The following is a 17,287-nucleotide window of genomic DNA, read 5'->3' on the forward strand; positions in this document are numbered from 1 at the left end:
CATATTCTGGTAGGCATTGATGAGAATAGGCTACATAAAAACTAGACCCTTTTAATAGAGCAAGAAACAGCAGAGGTAGGGTATTATTAAGAGGCAAAAACTCAAGACATAAGGAAGAACTGGTTGATAACAAAAGGAAGCCACCAAGGACAAACTGAAGACTATTTCATAACATTGCTTATAGCATATCCTAGCCCACAGGTACACTCAAGCAGTACTCTGAGCTCTCTCGAAGAAACGTGGCTTGCTATATGTACCCAACCCCAAGTAAGAGTCATGGAGAAATACTGGCAGGGAACCCTTCTCAAGTACTAAGTGATTAACTCCACCATTAGGAAGAACACGGAATTTCACAGCTCTAGCCACTCCCCTCCCTCCCCTCCATTTGTTTCCATTTTAGGTTTCTAAATCTTTGACCTGCTCCCCAAAAAGTACAAATGAAAACATCTGTCATGAAAAACAAAAAAAAAGTCGGAATGAATGCACTGAACTCACATATGTCTTGACATTTATACATTTAGGTACTTATAGCATCATACATTCAAGACTTAAAATGCCTCAGATCTTGGCCGGCCCCGTGGCTTAGCGGTTAAGTGCTCGCACTCTGCTGCCGGCGGCCCGGGTTCGGATCCCGGGCGCACACCGACACACTGCTTCTCTGGCCATGCTGAGGCCGTGTCCCACATACAGCAACTAGAAGGATGTGCAGCTATGACATACAACTATCTACTGGGGCTTTGGGGGAAAAAATAAATAAATAAAATTAAAAAAAAAAATGCCTCAGATCTTCAATGACATGGAAAAGTGCATTATAAAGTCTTCATAAGTAAAACCTTTATCACAAAAGATCACGTCTACCTTGGCCCACGGTCACACACACTTGCAAACCTCTTCTAAACAAACTGAGTTAATCTTTCTGTAGGCGAAGGTTTTGGTAGGGAATGGGTGTGCTAGCTAACTACCATGAGTTAGCTGGGCTTAAGGCAAATGTGGAGACTGCATCAGAACTATCTTTCAACCACACTGACAGAATGATGGCTCAGTGACTTATTTTAGAAAGGCAACACTGATACCTGTATCAGTACTCATATCAATCCAAAGGCTATTTGTTCAACAATTATTTAAGGATTTACCCCTCTGAAGGCAGTGTTAGCTCTGTAAAGGCAAGATATCAAACTCACAGCCTCTACCCCACCAGGAATTCCATACCTTACTTGAACTAATATGACTTAGAGGTATACCAAATAATTATAATACAAGATAATAAATAATTGCCACAAATAAAGGCTAATAAGGGGCTTTCTTTTCAATTTTCCTTTTTTTGGCTCAACCTAGTCTCACTTTCCTGATTCTCCTTCATGAAAGCACAAGTTCTTTAGTATTTACTACTTAGCTTATTAGGATGGCAATGTAACAAGCAAAAAGATCAAACTTTGATGATAACTAGGTTGGAATCCTGTCTCTGTCATTTACTAATAACTCTGACTTGTGCCACTTAATTCCCTTTCTTACTCACCTAGATGCCTATATCAAACATTCCCCTACCCTAAATCTCCATCACTACCATCTCCCTGACCAGTCTCAATTGATGATCCCACCACTTTACTCAGTGTCCTATCCTCCTGCCTTCTTAAGAACTTCCATTTCCTATTTATTCCCTTTCTTCTATCATCAGCGTGTCTCTGCCTCCCTCCCTCTCTCCATTCTCATTAGTCAAATAACTTTTAATATATCTTAAAAAAATGGCAGGGAGGGGTCATCACTAGTGACCAACATCTTAAAGCCAATGGTCAATTTCTGTTCTAGGCTTTCACAGACCACATTCTCCTCTTTTCCTCCTACCCTCCCTGGCTGCTACTACTCAATCTTATTTGCTGGCTCTTTATACTCTTCACGGAGCGCCCAAAAACTTGATCCCTGCATGGCCTTCCTTCTTCTCTTCTCCCTCTACTCTTTTCCCTTGTATCTCCTCTCATCCAGATTCATGGCTTTAAGTATCATTTATAGACTGGTGACTCCCACATCTCCGAACTCAACCTCTCCCTGCACTTATTTACCCAACTGCTCACTGGACATCTCTACTTGGATGTCTCATATTTATCTCAAATGTAACAAGGTCAAAATGGAACTACTGATGATCATCCCATTCATGCATACACCAATTATGACGATTATTATCCACCTATACTATGAATTTACCTAACAGCCAGATGGTTTTTCAAAAGCGTAAATCCGATCATGACACATCTGCTTACTCTCTTTCATGCCTTACCTCTTTTCACAGTCCTTTCTCCTCATTCCCTAGGTTCTAGCCACATTAGCCTTCTGTCACTCAAACATTCCAAGTTAATTTCTGGCCTTTTCACCTGAAGGTTCCTTCTTAGAATACTATTTCCCCTAGATCTTTGACAGACTGCTCCTTCTCAGTAATAACACCTCCAAAGTTATCTCCTCTGAGATTCCCCCATCATTCTCCCTTATAGTACTTTATTTTACTCCTAGTATTTATGAATATGAGGTTTATTTCCCTTGTTTTGTTTTGATGTAGTGCCTGTTTCCTCCCACTAGAATACAAGCTCCTTTAGGGCAGGAATTTGGTTTATCTTGTTCACCGCTGCATTTAAGTGCCAAAAATACTACTAGGAACATAAGAAGTACCCAGTAAATATTGACTAACATCATCATTCCCACTTTCTTGTCTAGCTAAGCTTGTTTTATACTACTCCCCACAAGGAATAGTTAAGATGGTCTCTAAATTCAAACATAGATCAGTCACGACTTCAAATAATTTTTCATACTGCTCTTCATTCTACCATCTTCCTCCCTCTCTCTTAGCCTTCACACACACACACACACACACACACACACACACACACACACACACACACAATCACTCCCCGCCACCCCATCTTAATCCTCTCAGCCGCTTTGGTCTCACTTTCATTCACTCGATATCTGAGTGCCTACTATGGACTCAGCACTGTACTGCCTTTTCCTATCCCTTTCCTTACCATTCTAGACACTACTACTAAACTCGACTCCTATACCATATGCTTTGCAGAATGACAATCACATATAGCCTTGACTTGCATTTATTGTTCCTGCCTTCCCAACTAAAGTATAAGTTACAAAGAGACAAAGGCAACATCTTGTCTTTATGTATAATCTCCCCTGGGTTTACCATTCCCATTTCTATCTTAAATTCTCATTACTTTTTGAATCAAAGAAATTCCTTAACAATAGTACCAGGTTTTAGCTTTCTCATTTCAAGCAATTCTCAAAGGAAAAGAGAGAAAAACCTCAAACCTGACCTGGAGAAAACACAAGCCATATAGGCCATAAATTAATTTATAACATTTGCCACACTCTCATCCAAGAAATAGCACCCATGAGGACGAATGAATTAAAACACTGATGAGAAATATACGTGATTTATGTGGACAATAAAGCCAAGAATACCATACTACTTTCTATCAAAGGGCTGGAAACTTTAGGCAAAGCACTTTGAGATGAATACGCTAACCTGAACTAGTGCCAATGGATTTGATAAATACAAGCACTATTTCTCACTTGCTTTAAGTCCACATCTTCAAGTAGCATAGTATCTCAAACATACAGAGAGCTCCTACTGATAGAGGCTCATGAATACACATTAAATCTAGGAAAAAATAATTTGATAATAAAAACAAATGTTACTAAAATTACAGCATGTACAAGGCAAGAAAATTCTCACAGAAAGTAATTTGATCAAAGCACTATCTCTGACATATAAATATAGGTCAAAATAGCAGCTCTCTCCCCCAATGGCATACCCATCAACTATTCTTATATCTCAAAATAGTTGAAACTGTATTTTAATGTGGAGTGTCTATATGCAATAGTGAGTAAAGCTAACTTTCTTTAAACAAGAAATCACTCATAAACAAACAGCTGATCTCAAATGTCTTGTTGTGGAGTTCCACAGCCAGCGAGGAAAGGTAAGAATATCATCCCAAATGTTAACAATTGTATGTATACCTGAAATCTGTTTCTAAATTTGTTTTCCAAATTAGTTTGCAGGAATATTTGCATAAAGTGAATTATGTTCTCCTGTTAAAGCAATCTGTTTTTTCCAAAACCCATAAATCAGGCTGTATGTTGATCTAACTTGAACAATATAGGGCCTGTTATATACATACAAATGAGTTTCACTACTTTAATTCACTATTCTGAGTTAAATCTCTGAAATTATCCATTTTATTTTCCTCATTTGCAAAATGTGGGCAAGGGGACACCCATTACCAAATAACCTTCAAAAGACATAAATGTGTAAATGCTGAAATTCATTTTTAGTACTAGCCAATGAATCACAACAGCAAGAGCTGAAAGTAAGTTCTTAGTGACCTGATCACATTATACTATTGTCTTATAGCCCCTATTACTAGACTACCATCACCACTGCAAACAGCTAACAGAATATTTTCCATTTTTCAGGTACTGGGTTAAATGTTTTACATACATCTAGTTCATATGACCCTCAAACCTATGAAGGGCATATACTATTTGTATTTTTGTATTCCCATTTTATAAATAAAGAAATCTAAAGCCACAGCTAGCAAAGTGGCAGAGCCAAGTATCCAGGCTGTTTGACTGCAGAGCCCTTGCTCTTTAAATCAAATATTTATTAGCTGTTACACAAAACTGGGATCAAAGGGTAAAAAGTTTCAGAGAAACATATTTTGATTCAGTATACTAGTAAATGTTATCTGCCTAGCAACAGAAGGGGCTGTATCATGAAATAAATTCTTTAACAGGGCCGACCCCACGGCTTAGCGGTTAAGTGCACGTTTTCGGATCCTGGGCGCGCACCGACACACTGCTTCTCCGGCCATGCTGAGGCCGCGTCCCACATACAGCAACTACAAGGATGTGAAACTATGACATACAACTATCTACTGGGGCTTTGGGGAAAAAAATGAGGTGCACTGGCAATAGATGTTAGCTCAGAGCCGGTCCTCCTCAGCAAAAAGAGGAGGGTTAGCATGGATGTTAGCCCAGGGCTGATCTTCCTCACACACAAAAAGAATAACAGAAGTGTTCAAACTAGAGTCAGGATGATCACGTGTCTGTATCATAAAAGAAACTCATAAACTGGATGCAAGAAATCATTGGGGATTTTGTTTTTCCAGTTTAGGACTAGATTCTCCTATGAAGAAGATACTACTCTGAAAGCAATGTAGAATACTAAGAGTCTGAAGGAAATGGCTTATTACAGACAGGCTGTAAGATATAGGTTCACCCAGTTAATGTTTATTAAACTGTACCTTCCTTCTGGTATTTTACCAGACTGAGTACTTATGCCAGCCTTCCAGTTCTGCTATTGCTTAACCACATTAAATAGAAACATGAAAATAGATAGTGGTCAGCTCTTTCATGTGGTTATAGACTTTCATGTAAATTAGCTCGTTAAAACCCACCTTCAAAATAAAAACAATGAAAGTAAAACATGAGATGTGATTAAACCTAAACACATGAGAAAGATGAGGTTTCTCTTTTTATACACAAACATAATTCAGGATCTCTTTCCTTCATAAATACCTGCTTACTTTGGTGTTAATATTAAAAATGCTTCTGAAAATAACTTTATCTTTCATGTTTCACAAGCAAATTTTTTTCCGTTATAAATATAAAAAATACACATGGGCTGTATTTTATTTTGGTAACATAATGAATACAGAAACTCAGAAAGGTTCTAGCATAATAAATTATCACTAGACCAAAATCAAAACTGGAAAGGAATGAAACTCAATTTTCTTGAGGAACAAAAGCTTAAACGCAACAAAAATAGCCCTCATTTATTTTCTGGTTGTTGTGAAGAGTTCAAGCATTTTCAAAACAAATAGCAAATTAATGTTTGAGATGTAGAAGAGAAAGGTTTCAAGTCAACTAACATAAGTACAAGTAGGGCAAAGATATCCATCCCTAAAAAAACCCCAAAACCAACCAACCAAACCCTGAAACACTTAGTCTTACAAAGCAAAGCCAATGATAATGTAGGATCACTGTGAATTACAATGCACTGAATACACCACCGCTCACCATTTCATACATGGAAAATAAGGTTAAAATAAACTGCAAAGGTTATTCATGTGATAGCAAAAGACTGGAAATAGCCTAAATGTTCATCAACAGACTGGCTGAATAACTCTGCTACACCCATTCAACAGAGTAGTATGCAGCATTACAAAGTAATGATGAAGATCTCTCTACACTGCTCTAGAATGATCTCCAGAATATACTGTTAAGTGAAAAAAGCAAGACAGAACAGTATGTTTAGTATGCTTATAGCTTCAAAATGGAAAATGGTAGACAACCAAAGTGAAACATATTGATTAGATATTAAAGGAAATGGTAAGAGAACAAGGATGAAAGCTATACCTCTTTAAACATTCTTTTTAAATTGAGGTAAAATTGGTATACTAACATTTTATGTTTCAGATACATGACATTATAATTTGACATCTGTATATATTACAAAGTGATCACCACCACAAGTCTAGTTACCATCCATCACCACACAATTGACCCCCTTCACCCATTTTGTCCACCCCCCAACCTCCTTTCCCTCTGGTAACCACCAATTTGTTCTCTGTATCTATGAGTTTGATTTTGTTTTTGTTTTGTTTGTTCATTGATTTTTTTTTTTTAATTCCACATGAGTGAAATCATCTGGTATTTGTCTTTCTCTGTTTGATTTACCTCACTTAGCATAATACCCTCACGGTCCATCCATGTTGTCACAAATGGCAAGATTTCATTCTTTTTTTATGGCTGAGTAGTATTCCATTGTATACATATACCACATCTTTATCCATTCACCCACTTAGGTTGTTTCCATATCTTGGCTATCATAAATAATGCTGCAATGAACACAGGGGTGCATATATCTTTTCAAATTAGTGTTTTTGTATTCTTCAGATAAATATCCAGAAATAGAATAGCTGGATCATATGATATTTCTATTCTTACTTTTTTGAGCAATCTCCATTCTGTTTTCCATAGTGGCTGCACCAATTTACATTCCCACCAACAGTGTATAAGAGTTCCCTTTTTTCCACAACCTCTCCAACACTTGTTATATGTTGTCTTTTTGATAACAGCCACTCTGACAGGTGTGAGGTGATATCTCATTGCAATTTGATTTGCATTTCCCTAATAATTAGTGATGTTGAACATCTTTTCACGTGCCTGTTAGCCATCTGTTTTATTGCAGTAACTTTGGAATCATGTAAAATGTTGCATTTTTTTTAAGTGAGAAAGTAAAAAAAATAATTTCTAGAAATTCAAACCATAAAAACTGTCTCAAATTGGTGATTGGCATAAACACATAAATAAAGAAAAGTTAAACAAAACTATTTTGACCGCATATACTTTATTGGAATATATCCTAGGGACAAAAAAAAATAAAGAAATCTTAATCTGTATTTAGTAGTCTTACTGTTATAATAATATTGCTATATAATATTAGCATACATAAATAGATAAAGCAAATAAGTTATTCCATTAATGTCACTAGGAACCAAGGTTTTCAGCATAATAGTGAAGTTTTAAAATAAAAACTCTTAAATATGAATTGGAAAGATCAGTATGAACGGAAGAGTTTTCTTTTTCTAAAACATACATACATCCTAACTGTCCAATGAAAAGGCCTAAGCACTGATGACCCAGTAGCCATGAGTAGCATGACTAGTGTCTAGATTACGATCTCTAAATACCTTTTCACTAAAAAGAACCAAGGCTCACAGAAGAAACAGTTGATTCCAGGACTGAGGTAGAAAGTGAGCTAGGGCCAAGAAAATTATCAAAGATTACCAGGATGACGCAAAAGGACACAGAAGCCAACTTGAAAAGGCTTCCACTGGCCAAAGATGAGGGAACGTGAGCAAGAATAAGAACAAAAAACGAGTGCAATTTATTGAAGCACAGCAAATATATAAAAGACTCATAAAAAAAAAAAGTCCACATTGGTCACCTTTTTGCCAATAGAATACCACCTCATTATCTGAAAATTGACAAAGGGAAAGAATGCAGTATTTTTCCTACCTTTCCTATATGAACTGTATTTCAGGGCAATCAAACAGTTGGTAAGTAATAGTTGTTCTTTGTAGGAGAATTCTAGCTAATAAATGCAACAATCATCAATGGCAGCTAAAACCAGTAGGTGAAAGGTTGATGGGGAATTTTATAATGGATAGATCAGGCTGACCACACCAGAATCCACTGATTAATTTTGCCATCACTAAAAGTAAGACAACCTGATATGTGCCCCCTGATACCATGTACTAGGTAACCAATAAACTGCTGGGGGGATGAGGGGGACCTGATGTAACTACCAGTCTCCAAAAAATATAGGAAACAGAAAAACACATTAAAGGACACCATAAGGACGCATACAGTCAATAAATGGTATAAGGGGACTATTATAGATTAAAAGATTTGAAATCTGGTAATCACATGATTATTTAGATCCCAATTTTTTAAAAAATGAACAAGGACTATACATTAAATAACATTAAAGAATTATTGCCAATTGCACTACCTATGACAATGGTTTTGTGGTTACTTTTTTTAAAGCCTTCATCTCTTAGAGATATATATTAAAGTATGAAATGACAGAATATCTGGGGTGGTTTAAAATATTCCAGTAACAACAAAAAAGTGGGGGACAGATGAAACTAGAATGGCAAAATGTTAATAATTGTTGAAGCTGGATGACTACACTAGGCAGCGGCTGTTCATTATACTATTCTCTCTTGTACGAATGTTTGAATTTTTCCATAATAAAAAAATTTTTAATGTTCAATTGCAATACAAAAGAGGACAACAGGGCCGGCCCCATGGCTTGGCGGTTGGGTGCCCGTGCTCCGCTGCTGGCGGCCCGGGTTCGGATCCTGGGCGCATACCGACTCACTGCTTCTCTGGCCATGCTGAGGCTGCGTCCCGCATACAGCAACTGGAAGGACGTGCAGCTATGACATACAACTATCTACTGGGGCTTTGGGGGAAAAAATAAATAAATAAATAAAATTATAAAAAAAAAAACAAAAACAAAAGAGGACAACAAATCTCCAAACAGGTAAACAACAAGAGATCATGTGTGCACATGCAGCAGGCAGAAAGGGTGGGTGGTTAGAAGTGTGCTGGCAAAATGTATGTATTCCTGTTACCATCCTATCATCCATGCTACCCACAATCAGCGCCCATTCACCTGGTTGTGGCTGAGAATTATTCCCGTGACTCAAGCGGAAGTAATCACCAGGATTCACCCCTCTAATTGAGACTTTATTTCTATGGTTGCAAGAATTTCATTCCCCAATAATAAACAAAAAAAAAAAATCATAAATATGTAACCACAGTGAACATTATGCTATGATGGAAAATATTTTCTATAAATTAACTTTTGCCAAATAGCATCATCACATAGTTCTACTTTAGGGTCATTTAATTTGAAAAGACTCAAGGTGAGAAACTTACTTTAAAAACAAACCAGCAACAGTAGATATAAAACTTCTTTGTTTTTGGGAAGGAGAATATTAATATTCTGAATATTTAAATCCATTTTACACCCATTTGCCAATCTTTTAAAATAAGGCATCACAGTGCTAAATTTTCATTTCCTGCAAAAATAATCTTTTGAGTTCTCAAGATAAACATAAAAACAATGGAGTATTTTGTACACCATTTTGCAAATTAGAAATCTGGTTGCAATTTCCACTTCTGGATACCAAATTCCATATATGTAATAATAATATATAATAATAAAGCTAATTAATCTATAAAACAGAATATTATCAGTACTTCTATCCCATGGGGTTTTTGTTTGTTTTATGTCTCAAATGCCAAGTTATACTATCAGAATGTAAGAAAACGCAGTTGGGTCCACAGCCCTAGCCATCAGTCCCTAACCACTTTAAAATATTCCAGTAATCACAGAGGGACGTTAAGTACCATCAATAGCTCACTAGAGGAGGTCAAATCTCATGCCCTATGACAAAGAAATATTGCAAATTGACAAGGCAGATGCACCCCTCACAGGGTAAAATGATGGAAGGACTATGACTTGGAATTAACAGTAGCTAATACCATATCCAAAAGTCAAACCAGGCAGCTGGTTTTCATGCCTAATCTACACTGAAGAGAGCGTTGAAAATCAAAGCTGACACTGTGTAAACACCATAACCAGTACGATGAAAAAGAACTATACAGTTCAGCCTGAGTTTTCTGTTCTAGGGCCTTTCTAGCGCCTTCTGTCCAAAAGGCATGTCCCAATTCCCCTTCTCTCCCATTAAGTGTTTTCAAAACACCAGATGGGGAAGCCATAAAGTATAATACATATATAGAGAGAGGTTAAGAGCAAAAGCTTGAAAGTCAGTCAACCTGGATTTGAATACCAACACCAATACTTTTTAACACTTTTTTACTTAAGTTACTAAGAGAAATGGTGACCAAAGAGATTATCTATAAAACTGAAATAGTAATACTGTATTTACTTCAAAGAGAAGATGAAAGGAGAACATCTATTTAAAATCCTCCATTTAGTGCCTGGCACATAGTTAGTGCTCAATAAATGGGAACCATTAGCAATCTGAATTACATATTTGTAAGATTCTTTAACAACCGTCTCCACTATTAGAAAATAAGAATAAATAGTAAAGGCCTTGGGCCGGCCCCATGGCTTAGCGGTTAAGTGCACGCGCTCTGCTGCTGGCGGCCCGGGGTTCAGATCCCGGGCGCACACTGACACACCGCTTCTCCGGCCATGCTGGGGCCGCGTCCCTCATACAGCAACTAGAAGGATGTGCAGCTATGACATACAACTATCTACTGGGGCTTTGGGGGGAAAAAAATAAATAAATAAAATCCTTAAAAAAAAAAATAGTAAAGGCCTTGCTCATTTTTATAGCCCCAGGTCTTGGCACTAAGGTGCACAATAAGTAACTTTGAACAAATGAGAAGTAGAGAAGTGGAGGTAGGAGATGAAAGGTAGAGAGAGATTGAGAATGGGAAAAGACGGAGTAGCCACAGAGGGAAAAAGGAGTTAACACTTAACTGTGATCTTCAGGCCAGGGCCAGGTGGCTAAATTTGTTACATGTATACAAGTACAAAAATTGAGAGTAGAGTTTGGAAACTTTTATAGCAATTTGACCTTGACCAGTGATCAGGAGGCTTATATTTTTTTAAGCTTTTTATTTTGAAATAATTACAGATTGACAGGAAGTTGCAAAAATAGTACAAAGAGCCCCGGTACTCTTTACTTCCAATGGTGACACCTTATATAGCTGCAGTCCAATATCAAAACCAAGAAACTGACATGGGTACAACACTTAACCAGACTAGACCTTATTCAGTTTTCACCATTCTTTTTAATCTGCATTCATATTCATTTCTGTTTGTGCGTGCAGTTCTATGCAACTTTATCCCATGTATAGATTCATGTAACCACCACCACAATCAAGATACATAATGGTTCCATCAGTGGCATTGTATTCTGAATGTCTGAATTTTTCGCTTCATTTTTTTTTTCTTTTCCATTTCTTTTTTTTTTCTGGTGAGGAAGATCAGTCCTGAGCTAACATCCATGCCAATCTTCCTCTTTTTGCTGAGGAAGACTGGCCCTGAGCTAACATCCATGACCATCTTCCTCCACTTTACGTGGGACGCCGCCACAGCACAGCCTGACAAGTGGTGTGTCGGTGCGCGCCCGGGATCTGAACCTGGGCCGCCAGCAGCGAAGCTCGCGCACTTAACCACTACACCACGGGGCTGGCCCCTCACTTCATTTTTATAGGAAGTCTTTTTTTTCCCTGAGGAAGATTTGCCATGAGCTAACATCTGTTGCCAATCTTCCTCTTGTTTTTGCTTGAGGAAGATTAGCCATGAGCTAATATCTGTGGCAATCTTCCTCTATTTTGTATGTGGGTCGCTGCCACAGCATGGCCAACGAGTGGTGTAGGTCCATGCCTGGGATCCGAGCCTGCGAATCCGGGATGCTAAAGTGGAGCACACGAACTTAACCACTACTACACCACGGGGCCGGCCCCTCTAGGAATTCATTTTTTTTGTATATTTTAAAAGTCCATGATAGACTGAAAAAAAAAGGCCCGGTCTCTCACCATAGATAGTTCAAGAAACACTAAACTAGAATATGCACAAATTGGCTTTGTCCTATGTGGAACCACTTATTTCCTAAATAATTGATACTTGAATTTATTTTTCTCCTATGGGGTAGTGGATAATCCTAAATTGAAGCATATACAAAAGTTCCCACTTTTTGTATGCTAAGAGTTTTATTGCTACCCGATAAAGTTCTATTCTTCACTCCTTAGTCTTTTACTCCTATCGTACCCAACAGACCAAGGTAAACAAAAGCCAGGATTTCACTTTAAAACAATGCCTCCAGAAGAGCACAACGTGTGGGGGAATACACAGACATCATGACCTAAAAAAAAAAAAGGCCTGCAGAGCTGGCCTGGTGGTGTAGTGGTTAAGCTCCCGTGCTCCGCTTTGGCAGCCCCAGGTTCACAGGTTCGGATCCCGTGTGCGGACCGACACACCACTTATCAAGCCATGCTGTAGCAGGTGTCTCACATACAAAGTAGAGGAAGATGGGCACGGATGTTAGCTCGGGGCCAACCTTTCCCAGCAAAAAGAGGATGATTGGCAACAGATGTTAGCTCAAGGCTAATCTTCCTCACCAAAAAACAAAACAAAAACAAAAAAAAGGCCTCCAGAAACTTCACAATGCTCATCCAAAATCTTCTTTTGGATTTCTTTTCTACATTTCCAGATTCTGAAAATACAATAGAACCATTTCTTACCTGGAGTTTTCAGAAACTTTTCAATATGTTTAGACCATGTGTCATTATTAAGGTATTTTCTTTCAGCTCCTAGCCCACACTTTCTACACTCTTGTTTGCGAAAGTATGATTAGGACACCCTCTAAACCACGTATCTCCTTTGGCACTAATAGCATGTGTTAGAAGACTGAAAGGCTGGAAGACTAAGAGGGAATTTGCTCCTTCCTGTTGGTCACAGTTCCTCTGCGTATTAACCCCTCAATGAATTTCACCCTAGTGTTGATTCCAGTTTCTAGCTTTTTTCCACAATCCCAGACCAGCCTGATGGCAATTCCTCATAGACACCAGCACCAGTTGTCCAACAGCCACCTCCTCAGAGGTCTAAGCTTCAGGGGGCCCTACTCCAAGCTTCTAGGTTCTGGTAACCACACCCTCTTCCTTTTTCCCTCCCAGCCCTAGGAGACTTTCTGCCTTTCCATCTCTGTTACCTTAGTGTCCCCTTTTCATTTTCTCAGTTCTCCAAAAACTCTTCAAACCAATTGCTTACGTTAAATTCTGTTTTCCTCACTGATATAGAGAAAAACAACCTGAAAGCTTAAAGCTCTTCTTAAAAGTTTATAATAGAGGAGAAACGTAAAATAGAAACAATTATTCCAACATAACTGTGATATTCATCACTCTAATGCCAAGTTGGGGTACCGTGAGCTTCATACGAAGCCACTCTAAAAAGCATGAAACTGCGCTGGGCCATGCTTTCCTGAAAACTCAATGCATTTAAAAACTGTATATAAGCAGTCTTGGAAATCAGACACTAACATATGATTTTTCATTAGTGTTCTGAAGCAAGGGTAAGCAAATTTTCTATAAAGAACCAGAAAGTAAATATTTTAGGCTTTGTAGGCCATGTAGTCTCTGTCACAACTACTCAACTCCAACATTTTTGTGTGAAAGCAGCCCCAGACAATAAGTAAATGAATAAGCATGGCTGTATTCCAATAACACTTTATTTATGAACACAGAAATCTCCATTTTAAATCATTTTCACATGTCATAAAATATTATTCTCCTTTGATTTTTTATATATTTTATAAATATAAAATCATTCTTAGTTCACAGGCTATACTAAAACACGCAGGCAAGCTGGATTTGGCCCACTGGCCAGTTTGCCAACTCCCGTTCTAGATCGTGCCTCTTACAAAATCCAAGTATTATATTCATGGATGGGCTCAAAAAAATTACATTAGTAAACCTAGGCTTAAACTATAATATAACTAACTCGAAACTTGTAAAACAACAATGTTACTTACCCTCCTCAAACTTTCTCCTTTTTTTTTGAGGAAGATCGGCCCTGAGCTAACATTTGCCAATCCTCCTCTTTTTTTTTTTTGCTGAGGAAGACTGGCCCTGGGATAACATCCATGCCCATCTTCCTCCACTTTACATGGGACATTGCCACAGCATGGCTTGCCAAGCAGTGCGTCGGTGCGCACCCGGGATCCGAACTGGTGAACCCTGGGCCACCGCAGCGGAGCACATGCACTTAACCACTTGCACCTCAAACTTTCTTTTAATGAAAACAAAAGATAAGAAAATTTACTAACAGAGAAATTTCGAAGTACGATCCAGTTTCAATTTAAGTATTCGCCAACTTTGCATACCTTCTTTCTACCTCTACAGTACCATAAAATAAGCATTGGTTTTTTTTTTTTTTTTTTTTTTTTTTAAGATTTTATTTATTCATTTTTTTCCCCCCAAAGCCCCAGTAGATAGTTGTATGTCATAGGTTCACATTCTTCTAGTTGCTGTACGTGGGACTCGGCCTCGGGTTGGACGGAGAAGTGGTGCCTTGGGGCGTGCCCGGGATCCGAACCCGGGCTGCCAGCATCAGAGCACCCGCACTTAACCGCTAAGCCACGGAGCCGGCCCTAAGCATTGGTTTTTAAACTAACCTTGAATAATACCAATTTCTCAATCAGAGAATTATTAAGTTAGGGTCTTAATGATGTTCAACTTAGAACAACTTAGGTTACAGTAATAATGGTCCCATTTCCCAAACTATTCTTCAAGTAGAAAAAACATCTAAAGACATCCTAGCAAGTTACATATAAGTTTCTTATTTCAAAGTAACCATGATTATATAGCCTCTCCTGTTAATCCACAGCTACTTTGATTCCCTAGTATAAGCAATGAGGAATGATGTTTCTTTGGCATCTTATGCTCCCACAAATATGTTCATTATTGCTATCTGTGAGCTCTGTCCATTGGTCTAAAAACCATGAGTTAAAGTCCTAAGAGCACCCTTAAACTAGGACTACCTCACCATTTGGACACAGTATGTACTGATAACAAGACAAAAGTAGCACAAAGGGCAGTGCAGTAGTACGCGTGACATGAGAAAGGCATAAAATAAACATCACCCCTCTCAAGAAAAGGCAAGTTATCTACATATGTACTTCTCCTGGTTTCCCTTAACACATGGAATGATAACAAACCAAGGCTTGAGTTTCACTTGAGATTAAAAGTTCCTAGAAGCTCATTTCCAATGAAGATTTCAGACTATTTAAGGCACTTGGCCAAAGGGGCAGATCTGGATGGTCCACATATCCAGTGTACCTTTAGCTGAGGTGATTTCAGGCCTCTAATCCTCTGGCATACATATCTGCAAACTCAGAAGAAAGAATTAACTCAAGTAGAGTATCTTCTGCACCCTCCAAATTGAACTATAATAAGACCTCAAGACTAATCCAGGAGATCCCTAGGAAAACAAGTAACTCAGAATATAGAAATCTAGTTGATTATGAATGGCAGCTATTCTAGATGTTATTCTTTAATATCATTAAAAAGTTAGTCCTTGACAAATTGGTAAATGAAGAGACCTCTGTTCAAGTTGTGTTACTGTTATTCAACTAGCTAGTGAGCACAGCTTGAGATTCTACGGGCCTTTTCCTCCCTTATCTGTAAAATGAGAGGCACTAGCTCCCATGCCTTTTAAAATCACAGCCATTGTAAACCATGGTAACGAATGAGTTAAGGGGAAAAACAGTTGGAAGTCACAAGAATGAGGAGTCATTAGGTAAGGTAACAAGGCTCCCCATACAAGGTACCTCTTAGGCTGTTCAGCAATTTATACTGGGCAGCAAATGCAGAAGAGTCTAACCGGAAATGGGCACAGGAACAATCTTCCCTCTGTACTCTCCCCTTCAGTGTGGCCCTAGAGCATTCTCTACCCATCCCTTTTTTGCCTAACTCCCATTCTTTCAGACTAAGTTTAAGTATACCTCCTCTGGGCAGCCCTCCCTGACTGCCCACCCCTCCAACCCACCAGTTTGGGTTAGATGTCCCTGCTGTAGCTCATTGTGCTTACTTCTTACTTATCCTTATCACAAGGAAGGCATTCAACAAATGTTAGCTGAATAAATTAAAATAGTCAAGAGTTCAATCTCAGCTAGTTTTTCTAGACATCGGGTTTAAAAGGTTCAATTACAATGTAAAAAGTTTAAATATAACTTTATAATTGCTTCATATAGTTTAAGGCTTAGAAAACCGAAAAGTTTTTTTGTATGCTAGGTATAAAAAGCATCAGCTATCCTGTAGAACAACAAAGCCTCAATTTTTAGAGTACAAGTTTTCTACCATTATTCAGTGTCACAGCCTTGTGGTATATCCAAAAACACTCCTTGATTTATCACTACATCTATAGTTTCCTTACTTCCTTTTGGCCCCTAAGAGATAAATGAGACTAGTGATCTGAAGGATTTCAAGAGAAAGACAACTAAACAAGGGTAAAGAAAGGGGCATAGTTTAAACAGGTTATCCATCCTGGAAAATACACAAGCATAAAATAACTACAAAGGCTGGGGGAAAAAACTGGTCTAGCACAAAACACAATAGGCTATTTCTACCTAAGGCAGCACTCATGTTCTCTCTCAGGCCACCATCATGAGATTTCCAATTTTCATCAGTTTGTCTCCACCAGCACCTACAGAAGAAGCATAAAAAGTGCTCTGAGCACCAATCACTTTCATCAGCTAAAGACATACCATTCAATTCCCTGACCTCCTTGGTCCTAATCTAATAATTATTTAAGAATGTCTTACAATAGAAGTCAGTAATTATTAATGCTGCTATTCACTCTATCAGGAAATTAGAATAATAGTTACGAAGAATCAGGTCAACTCAAACATTTACTAAGCATGTACTACAATATACCCAGCTGCTAGTTACTGGGATTCCTCCATTTAAAAGAATAAGTCTCCATGACATATTCCTCATGATCCTTCAGTTTTCTAGTACATGGGACTACAAAATCCCTTAGATCCTAGTAAAAGCAATCATGCAAGAGAATGGATGAATGCTAAGACGGACAGGCTCCAATGAAAAGTTTCCTGATGCTTTATATTAGTAACTACCCAAAGTATTTTAAAAGTTGGAGAATTATAAAAATACACAT

At 38.1% G+C, this 17,287-nt stretch overlaps 1 protein-coding gene across 7 annotated transcripts in view; it reads right to left on the bottom strand.

Annotated features, from left to right (window-relative positions):
* The window catches only part of SETD2 (SET domain containing 2, histone lysine methyltransferase), a 139,443-nt gene that overhangs the window by 110,623 nt on the left and 11,533 nt on the right, over positions 1–17,287 (bottom strand). The window contains exon 2 of one of the 7 annotated variants that reach the window (XM_087430870.1): positions 16,740–16,816. The exons of the other annotated variants lie outside the window; for them this stretch is intronic. The gene's annotated coding sequence lies outside the window, so the exon portion shown is untranslated. The remainder of the gene's footprint in view (positions 1–16,739; positions 16,817–17,287) is intronic. 7 annotated transcript variants of the gene reach the window in all.

Source organism: Ceratotherium simum, chromosome 5 (genome assembly GCF_057802395.1).
Source record: "Ceratotherium simum simum isolate JZ-2026a chromosome 5, ASM5780239v1, whole genome shotgun sequence".
NCBI classification, from domain to species: Eukaryota; Metazoa; Chordata; class Mammalia; order Perissodactyla; family Rhinocerotidae; genus Ceratotherium; species Ceratotherium simum.